This window comes from Castanea sativa, chromosome 10 (assembly GCF_040712315.1).
Source record: "Castanea sativa cultivar Marrone di Chiusa Pesio chromosome 10, ASM4071231v1".
Taxonomy (NCBI): Eukaryota; Viridiplantae; Streptophyta; class Magnoliopsida; order Fagales; family Fagaceae; genus Castanea; species Castanea sativa.
In genome coordinates, this window is record NC_134022.1 from 24,217,995 (window position 1) to 24,229,010 (window position 11,016).

The following is an 11,016-nucleotide window of genomic DNA, read 5'->3' on the forward strand; positions in this document are numbered from 1 at the left end:
TAGTATGATTTTTTTGAGAAATAATAAATTAATAATCTCTTGAATCTAGATTATATAAATTACATATAAATTATTGTTCTTAAAAGTATCGCAATCACACAACATATTTGTATGAAAAAATTTCTATATTTAATAATTAATAACATATGGAAACTTAACCAAAGGTATTTCATTTGCCAAAAAAATAAACATAATTCTCTTCTAACTTATCGGTTGCCTTATAATGACATTTTTGTAGCGCACACATATAATATTACTAACAAAAAAAAAATAGTAACATAAAAATTTTACTATTCAAGAAAATTAATTTAATTTAATAACGCACATATAAGCATAACTCAAATACAACCTAGAAATAAAAAAAGATTAAACACTTGTTGTAGGAGGAGATACAAAATTTGATAATTCTTAGATAATTGATAGATAAAGCCTATGAGGAAAAAAAAAGATGAGTACAAATAATTCATAAATGCAAAACCAAACAAAAGAAGAAGAAAAAAAAACTAAACATATTTTTGTAGGATAAAAAGCGATAAAAGAATAAATCTTCATACCTTTAAGTTTAACTCAAATAATAATTGATGCGGACTAATCATGAAGGTGAAATATTTATTGAGGTTTATATAATATATTTTAATGCTTTTAATGACTCATAAGAAAAACCATAAATTAAAAAAATACAAACACAAAAATAACAAAGAAGAGAAATATACCTATAATAATATGGATGGTGGCTTTGATAAAGCATTCTACTACTAACAAAACCAACTCAAATAATAACTAATGACAAATCATAAATGTGAAATATTTATATAGGCTTATATAATGAATTTCATGGATTTAAAATTAACTCTATGACTCATAAACAAAACCATAGAAAACAAAAATAAAGAGAATAAACATACATGTAATAGAGTGGATGGTGGCTTTGATAAAACATTCTATTACAAACAAAACAAACTCAAATAATAATTGATGTCTGAAAAATCATAAAGGTGAAGTATTTATAGTGGTTCATATAATTAATTTCCTGGATTTATAATTGCATTTATGACTCATAAGCGAAACATAAAAACAAAAACAAAAATAGAAACAAACCTGTAATAGTGTGGTTTTAATAATAAAGCATTCTACTGCAAATTAAAAGAGAGATACAAACTTATTATTAATAATGGTGAGAGAAAAAAATCGATTAGAACAATAAGTAGTGTTTCTGTCTCCAAAAAAAAAAAAAAATTTAAAAAAGAGAAAGAAAGAATATATAAGAATACACTAAAAAAACCATACATATAGAGAATTTTCAATTGTGAAAATGCTAGATTTCTAATCAATTTAGGAATTATAAGAGAAATATAATTATTCGGAATAAAATATGTATTAAAAAATTATCACAATTAACGTTTAAAAAAAAAAGAACAAAATGTAAAACTCATCACTTAGGATGCATGTTTGTCCAAAAAACTTGGAAGTTAGGACTTTTTTTTTTTTTTTTTTTTTTGAGAAACACACACACACACATATATATATATAGGGGAAAGTTTTGAATTAAAGAAACACCAATTCTATGTGAAATTCTAATCAACGGTGTGTATTTTTTTCTAAAATTATTTTTTTATCTATAATTTTTAATTTTAAATAAAATACTAATGGTTACACGATCCTAATCTAAGTAAATTAGTTATCTTATCCATGTTTCCAAGGTTTTTTTTTCTTTTTTTTACGTGTCTTATCATTTTAAATCTAAAAAATATATCTTCCAGAAAGAAAAAATTAAAAAAAAAATCTGCAATATGGATTAGACCTTTTTTTTTAGTGCAGTAATTAAAAATTCTACAATTTAAGATGCATTAGACTTTTTTATATATATAAATATTTTCTTTTTACGTGTAGTGTAATAATTTAAAAAAAAAAAGTTGCTGCATTTTTTATAATACACTACACATACAAAATAAGGATTATATGGATAAGATCAATTTGGATTGTAATCAAATTAAGATTTTTATCAATTTAGAAATTATAGGAGAAAAAAATTATATATATTTTAAATCTAAAAATCTAAAAAAAAATTCTACAATATGATGAAGCTATTTGACACAACCACGACGTCTAGGTCTAATTTTTATTATATAGTATATGATATTGATATAGAAAGCTATATAAAATAAAAAATTATAATTTTTTAAAGTATTTCTTAAATTAAATTGATCAGGATATTCATTAACTTTTTCCACAGATAAATTAATAAAAAAGGGAAATAAGAAAAAAAATGCCATCATTGGTCATAACTCAAAAGTCAAAGCACAAGCATTGACTAAAAGGAAAATTATCAGAAAAGCAAACATCGCTTCACATAGACCTCTTGGTAAGTTGAAGTAGCTAATGATATACCATCAATCTTAGAGAGGAAGAGATCGGTGGTATAGAGGGAGAAAGAGCATGGATTTCTTATCATCCATCTGCTGCTGCTTTTATCTTTCTTCTCGTGCGTCCAGTGATGGAGGAGGTGCCCTGAATCAGCCTCTGAAGTCTAATTTCATTAAAACAGAAGATCAGACCACAATTCTGGTTCCACACTTCCCTGTCAATTCAAAGCTTTCTCGTTTGTAATTTTCAGCATAAGGAAACTCTTGTGAGCTTTTCACTGTCTTTCTGCTTCTAGCACAAAATAAAAAGAGAAGAGTTCTGAAGTTTCTCTATATATCTGCTTATCAAGAAATTATAGTATGATTATTTTTTCCATCTTTTATGTGGCCAAAATATACTTTGGATGATGTGTCTATGAAGAAGTTAGTTTCATGTCAAAGTACTCTTTCTAAAATACGATCGGTTAATATATATGCTCTCTTTCCAGTCAGTCATGTATTAGGTTGAATTACTATAGCCTTTGTAATTTTGATTGATGCATCATGCCATCATGAAGATATTGGAAAGAATTCATCAATGTTCATATATTGCAAACAATGGTCAGGTGATTTAGAATATGTAAATTTTATCAAATAGATACAAGGATAAGATGCGATACCAGAAATATATTGGGTAACCCTATTTGGTCAGGCTATTTTCAGCTTCTTTTTCTTTTTCTTTTTTTTTCTAAATTTCGTGGGCCTCAGCAATGTGATAATCGTTTTGGCGAATGTTTTCAGCTCTCTGATTTCAAAAAACTGAATCTAATTTTCAGTGTGCAAAACAAAAAATAAGAAACAAGTTTTTGATGTTTTGAGTCTATATTTTATGTTTTGGATAGCATTTAAAAATAAATAAAAAATAGTTGGGTGGCATTTTTGTAACATTTTGGGGCTTGTTTTAAATTTTTGTAAATTTCAACCCATATGTGATTAGGAATGGCAACAGGCTGGGTTTTTTCATCCCCGGACCCGAACCCATTGCCCAAACCCAGCTCATTTAATAAACGAGTTTTTTATGTAGGGCCCAGACCCGCCCCCGGGCCCCATTTAGCCCAACTAGATTTGAGCCCAATCCGTGGCCCAACAAAAAAAAAATTGAATTGAAGCCCAAATGGGACTTGGCAAATTCAAGAAAGCAACAATACCCTTACCAAATACAAAACCAACAGTGACACTGATAGAGCAAATGCAAAGAGAAATCAAAGATGTTTGATTTATCAAGAACAAAACAAAACAGACTGAATACATCAATATCAAAAAAAAATTGAAGAGAAGTAGAGAACAGAACAGGCCGAGACCGGCAGTGACACTGACAGAGCTTGGGCGGAGGTTATAGATCTTAAACTGGTTGGCGATGACAACTTGGGACAACAGCGAGAGCTTGGACCGACGGTGAGAGCTAGGGTCGGCAATGAGATTGAGAGTGAGTGAGAGCTTGGACCGGCGAAGAATGATTGGACCGGTGGTAAGAGGTTGGGCAGTTGGGCAAACTGCGAGATTAAGAGTGAGTGAGAGTGGTGAGCTGAAATGAGAGGAACTAGGAATAGATTTTAGGATATAACCGAGTTGGGTTGGGGCCAGGGCCGGGTTTTTAACAAAACCCAGACCTGCTTCAGGTTTTTTTTTTTAACCCAAACATGACCCTATTCTTTATCGGGCCGGGTTGGGTACTTGCGAGTCGGGTAGAAATTACCATCCCTAAATGGGATTGACTTCCTCTCTCTTGTGGTGTCTTTGTTTGGAGCACCGTCTATTAGGAGTTACAAGTTACGACAATGGCAAGTGGCAATAGAGTTGACAATTGTGGAAGTTGAACCAGTGATTACGGAATTGGGGTTTGGCTGTAAAGGTTGGGCTTGTTTTGTTTTTTTTTTTTTGTTTAAATATATATATATATATATATATATATATTATTACTTGAAGGAAAAGAGAACACCCTTCAAATGAAGAACGAAGAAAAACATTCCAATATTTAGAAAGGTGGACGTCTCAAATTTTCTATTTCGGAGAGACTTTCTAAAAAGCTTGTGGAGTGATAGGATAGTTCCCACAAAATTTTTCTATTCATATTTAGTTGTTGGGATAATTTTCTGGATTGGGGATTTAATTCTTTAAATAACTAGTAAGTTAGCCATGCGATGCACGGATAATGTAGTAATATTTTATATATAATAGTTTTGGAAAATATTGTACATATATTATAGGATAATTGTTATAAAATTTTGTTAGTAATGAGTTCATCATAAGAAGAAACGACTATAGAGTACATACACATATCCGTTATAATTATTCAGTTCAAGTAATGAGAAATTAAAAAAAAATAACAATTTTGGAGAAATATTGTAAAATAAAACTTCATATAAAATGCGTCTTTCTCTTTCTCTTTAATTCTAAAATAAAATACACATCTCAAACACCCATAGTCAATCACATTCTTTACAAAACCCACAAATCTACAACATTTGACCTTAATTAACATCAAAATCATAATTGCTATTGTCGTCACTCAATATAAAATGCAAGCCCCCCTTCCTTGTTTGTAGCCAACTCATACGAATTAGGATTAGATAAGACAATAATGTTAGAGCTAGGTGTTGTCAAAAGATTGTAGATAAATAAAATCATTTTTGGACTATTGTATTTGACATGAGATGACATAAAGGGCTATGTGGAGGTATATATAAAGGAGAAGAAGTGCAAGAGATGAAAATAATAAATTGAAATGCAAAGAATTTTGTATATATGTGTGAGAGAGGAAAAGTCTTGAAACATTGAACCAAATGATACAAAGAATATTTACTTTTTAATTAAAAATGTCTTGAAACATTGAATGAAATAAAACAAAATTTTAATATTTAATTTGATCTTATCTCTGATGTGACATTTAAGAATATTTCAATTCTTTTTATCAAGAATACACCACTAGGCAGAACCTCATGCTCTCTCACATGATCAGACGAGGAAGAAAGAGCATAGGTGAAAGGAACAGTAGAAGTTGCAGGATCAGGATTCATCACATGTGGCTACTTTAGTCGAAGCTGAGCCTCGCTCCATCAAACAGAACCGGTGTCGATAGCACCCATAGTGGAGAAGAGGTGAGGGGAATCAGGAATCTCGACTGAGAAATGTCGGAGGATACACGTGATAGCCGAAGGAAAGATGAGCTTATCACGTGTAGCCGTATCCTGATAGACATCAAGGACAGAAGTGATGAAGTGAGAGGGAAAGTCTATTGAGAGGTCCTTTAAGAGAGACAAAAGAAAACGAGCACGAGACTCTGTGATAGAGTTATAGTGAGAAAGTAGAGTAAAAAGAGTGAATGTCATCACCATGTTAAGGAAGCGCGAACCTTTTGTTAAGTCTGTGCATGGTGTGTTTTGCTTCCCACCCCATATAGAAGGCGTCTCACAAAAGTGACACAGAAGCTCATCTCTAGACATAGTCTTAAAATGCTCACAGCTGGGGTAGTCAGGATGCGCTACTCGTGGGACATGTAGTACCTCAGATATAAGATTCGGGGTAACTACGATACGTATACCTCAGAATGTCGTGGCAAAACAAGGTACAGAGGTATCGATACCGTGTATGTTAAAGTAAAACTCCTGTATATACACAGTGGGACAACTCAAGGGTTTCTCATATTGAAAAGCCCAACCCCAAGTCCGAATGACGGTAAGGAGAGGAGTATCGGCAAAATCTGACAGAATAACTTGGCGTCACATGTCCATGCATATCTCATGCATACGTACCTTTTCTATCATTTCTATGTCTATGTTGTGATGTGTTTCTATTCTCTCTCTCTCTCTCTCTCTCTCTCTCTCTCTCTCTCAGATAAACTACATCATAGGCAAAACCCAATCCAAACCTACCAGCATACAATCCACATTTAATCAAACACAAATCTAAAATGCATGAAACATGGTTATAATGCAATGAGAATGCAATGCATGATCATTTAACATCAAATTCATAAAATCCAACCCAAAAATTTCAAGAGAAACTCAAAAACCCCAAAAAGTTTTGAAAAGCCCCAAAACCTAGATCTAAATGCATAAAATGCATGTAAAGAAGAGATTAAGAGCACATGCCACAAGACATAAGCTTTATCTAGGCCAAAATTTTGAAGGGAGTGAAAATTTGAGTGAAGGAGAGAGTGTTTAGAAGAGGGGAAAGATTTTCTGTCGAGAGAGAGAAGAAAAAAATGAAATTTGATTCACGCCTCAGCTATATAAGGAAATCACAGCTCAATGGATCAAAGTATCTGTCGAGATCTGTCGAGCACTAAATCTTGACAGAAGTAATCTGTCTAGGTGCTGTCGAGGATCTGCTATCGTCAAAAATGCTTTGATGGATCAAGAAGCTGTCGAGAATCTATTAGCCAGACAGAGAGCTTAGAAAATTGGCTCGATGGATCAAATAATCTGTCGAGATTCTATCTAGAAGAAATACAGAAATCTTGATGGATTGAGAATGCGATAAGATCTGTCGAGACAAGAGAAATAATGGCTCGATAGAAGTGGAATTTGTCGAGGATTTGTCGAGCTTGAGAAACGGAGTTTTTCAAAGAAAGAAAAAACACATAAAGATTAATGCAACAAGCAAGCAACTCAAACATAAGATCCAATCAACATATTAAGCTCTCAAAACATCTCTCAACATATATGCAAAGCATTCAGAGATCCAAACACACACACACACACACACTAAATAAGTCTAACCAATTTTATATTTCAAAAACAATTTAAGACAGTTTAGTGAGCATATATTAACACATGTATTACTTGTGATGGCCAAATCATATTGTACCTACACATGTATCAAAAGTAGCAAAGAATTTGCTTGTTATGTGTGAAAAACATAGCAAGAGTGCATAAGTGTCTTATATTATGACGATTTGAGATATAAGAAAATCAAATACACTCACACAAAATCATAACTGCTTGATGGGGACTGTCACCTTCGAGGTACGTCCTATAACTCTCACATCTCCTAAAAACACGATTGCAACCATATTTAAAAGCATTTTGATTCTTTTTGCTTTTATTTTTCTTTGCATATTTTCTTTGCATATTTTCTTTTTGAACATATCATGCATGGACATATAAGAGAGAAAAAGAAATACCCAACTATGCAAGCTAAAACATCACAATTTTACTATGCCGAAGCACACAGATATTATACATGATTGGCGAGCTTTAGTGGTAAGATGGTTATTTATACCTTTCTCTTAGGATTTTCTAATCCTTATCGTCAAAAAGAGTGATATGAGTGTTAAGTATAAGAGATTACTTAATCGTACTCATTATAAACACGAGCCACAAAGCTTACTTGCTTAATTGTGTATTGAGATGCACATCTAAGCTTTAAGGGATACAAAATTTAGAAAATTTTGTTTCAATAGCCATTCAAGGTACACAAGTACCAATATACACAAAACACACATTGTTTTTGTATTTTTTTTATTTTTATAAAAAACAAAACAAAACTGAAAACAACCTAACAAAAATATAAAGAAACAAACAAGGCATAAAACTAGACTGACTCAAAACAAGAAAGCAAAACACACAAGTAATGCAACATCATAAAGAGGGAGAGAGAAAGAGTGACTAAATCACTTTGAGCCTTTTTCCTTTCACACATTGGAAGAACCTTTCCTTGAATTGAACCTTTGTTTTGGAAGAGAGGGGGAAGAATTGAAACCGTTCAAGTTCAAAAGGAACATGAGGGCCTTGAGAAGATCTCCAAGAGGAGCAAAAGAGGATGGAAACTAATTCTGGTTTTCGGATGAGAGCAGACTATTACTTTGTTGAGTGGCTAACCACTTATAGCAATTTGAACGTGTTTGCCCTAAAGCTTTACAATGATGACAAAAATGCGGTTTCTTTTGTTAAGAATTTTTGTTGTTATCCCTTTTTGTCCTAGGGTTTTTAGTCTCTTTCTTTTCAGCCTTAGGGGGTGCTCCTAGAATAGATTTGCCATTGTCTAAGTTCTTACTAGATATTTTAGTTTTAAGTTCATTGTTCTCAGAAATAACATTATTAGCAAGTGAGATAAACACAGTTGTACGAGAGGAGGCAATATTCAGAGAAGAGAAATCATACCCTAAACCAGTTTTGTCATAAGCAACTTTTTGAGAACTCAGCATCTCATCGAGCTTTGCACTAGAAGTCCTCTCCAATTGAGCTCTGACCTAGAACAGTTCCGCTTCAAGTTTCTTTTTCCTTTCAACAAGGAAGTTGTTCTTGAACCATAGAGCTCCAATGGTTTGATTTGCTTCATCAACTTTTGTAGAAAGCTCCTCCTGATCTAATTCCACATCACTTAGCTTCTTAGTGGCCAACCTATACAGTTTCTCATGCTTCTCTGAAACCTTGTACAATTTTTCATAGGCTGTATAGATGTCATCTTGATCATCCATTTTCTCAAACTTTGAATCCACCAAGTCCTCTTCTTCATCTCCAGTTTCTGTACTCCCTTCAGTAGAATCAACTACAGCAATGAAAGCACTCAAGATTCCCTCATCATCACTGTCATCTGACTCAGTATCAGGTTCGATGTCATTGTTTCATGTGTCCAAAACCTTGACATCCAAAACACGTTGGTCCTAAAGGAATATTGTATTGACCGTCATCCTTAGCATCCTTTTTCCCCCTGTCTTGACTCTTGAATTGAGAGGAACTGGATTACTTACAGTCCTTGTCAAAGCTCTTCACATTGGCATTTTTCATGAACTTCTTGAATTGCCTTGTGATGTAGGACTTCGTCTTGGAATCTTCATCGTGTGAAGACTCATTTATCGCATTGCTCTTGGCCTTCAGTGTCATGCTCTTGCCTTTGCTTCCTTTCTAGAGTCTAGTCAAACTCAATTCATAAGTTTGCAAGTTGTCAATCAGCTCCGTCAAATGAATAGAGTCAATATCCTTTGACTCTTCAATTGCTATAATCTTAGCATGAAATCTCTCGGAAAGAGATCTGAGCACCTTTCTCACAACCTTGGGTTCAGGAATAGTTTCCCCAAGATTAAAGGCTGAGTTAACTATGTCCTTGAATTTGGCATAGAACTCATCAAATAGCTCATCCTCCTCCATCTTTATCTCCTCAAAGCTAGTAGTGAGTCTTTGGAGCTTTGAATTCTTGACAACCTTAGTCCATTCATAGGTTGTCTAAAGGATGATCTATGTTTCCTTGGCAGTATCAGTAGAGGATATCTTCTTGAATTTCTCATTAATGACCGCACTGAAAATTTCATTCAATGCTCTGCTGTTGAAACTTGCCGCTTTGATCTTTGCATCATCCCAATCAGCTGGCACTTCCTTTGGCTTAGTCCAGTTAATTTCCACAGCTTGCAACACATTTTCATCTAAAGATTGCAAGAAAGCTCCCATGCATACTTTCCAGTATGCATAGTTAGTGTCATCAAATAAAGGAAGTATAATAAGAGATTGTCTTCTATCCATAACAAATAGGGGTCAATGGATCACATAACAAAGATTAACTGTAATCAGAGTGTGCCTGATCTGATACCATTTAATAGATCAAAAATGTATTGACCCTTTTGGCGAATTTATTAATTAATTATCCAAGTTAATTAATTAAGTCAATTTAGCATACAATAGCATGGTAGCACAAAGAAATCACCAATTAAACTAAATGGAACAATAAATTTAACATAGTGATTTGTTTACGAATGGGGAAAACCTCCAAGGCAAAACCCTACCGAGTGAATTTAAAGTCACCACTTCCGAGAATCCATTATTATCAATCACAAGCGATTACAAGTAAAATAAATCCTAGAACCTAATACCAACCTACAGTTGAACCCTTACCCCAATACCCAATTGGACTTGTATTGTAGCAGCAATCTCTTTGTTCAATGCATGAATCACAGTACGTGACTAACCAATGATGCACAAGTCCCAATACGTGACTAACACACCAACTTGAGGAAGATATTGGCTGCAAAGTTCATCAATTCATCAACATGAAGATCAAGAATCTCCTTGGTCACAAAACCCTTGGCACAAAGACGCAGTAGCTTCTACAAAGAGAATGATGAACTAGAGCAATTTCTGTCTCTAGTCACACAATGCATGTAGGAATTCTCTAATTCCTTGTGCGACAGCCTTTAAGTAATCATTATATATGTCTACGGTTGTGAGAAAAGAAACCCTACACAAATACACTTAGATATGCATGTAATCAGATCTAAAAAATTTGATTTCGTAATTCTCGACAAATACAACTTCTGTCGAGCTTCAACATTTAATCCCGATAGATAGGCTTTTTGTCAAGACATCTGTCGAGTTTTAATGAATAGCACTTCTCCACTTGTTTCTTGTATAGATTTGCATGGTTTTAACACTTGATTTGAACATGTTTCTTAAAGTCTTAAACCATCTTAGATTTATCCAATCACAAGTAAAGTGAGTTTTGTCAAAGGATTAGCTAATTAAATCAATTATGTCCCTAACAATTTGGTTCCTAAACTTCAAAGAGAAGTTTAAAACTTCTCGTAGGACCCCGTGGTAGGATATTAGTGTTTGTGAAAACATTACCATATATCACATTCATGAAGAAAACAAATTTTCCTAAATAACGTGTCTCTTCACTA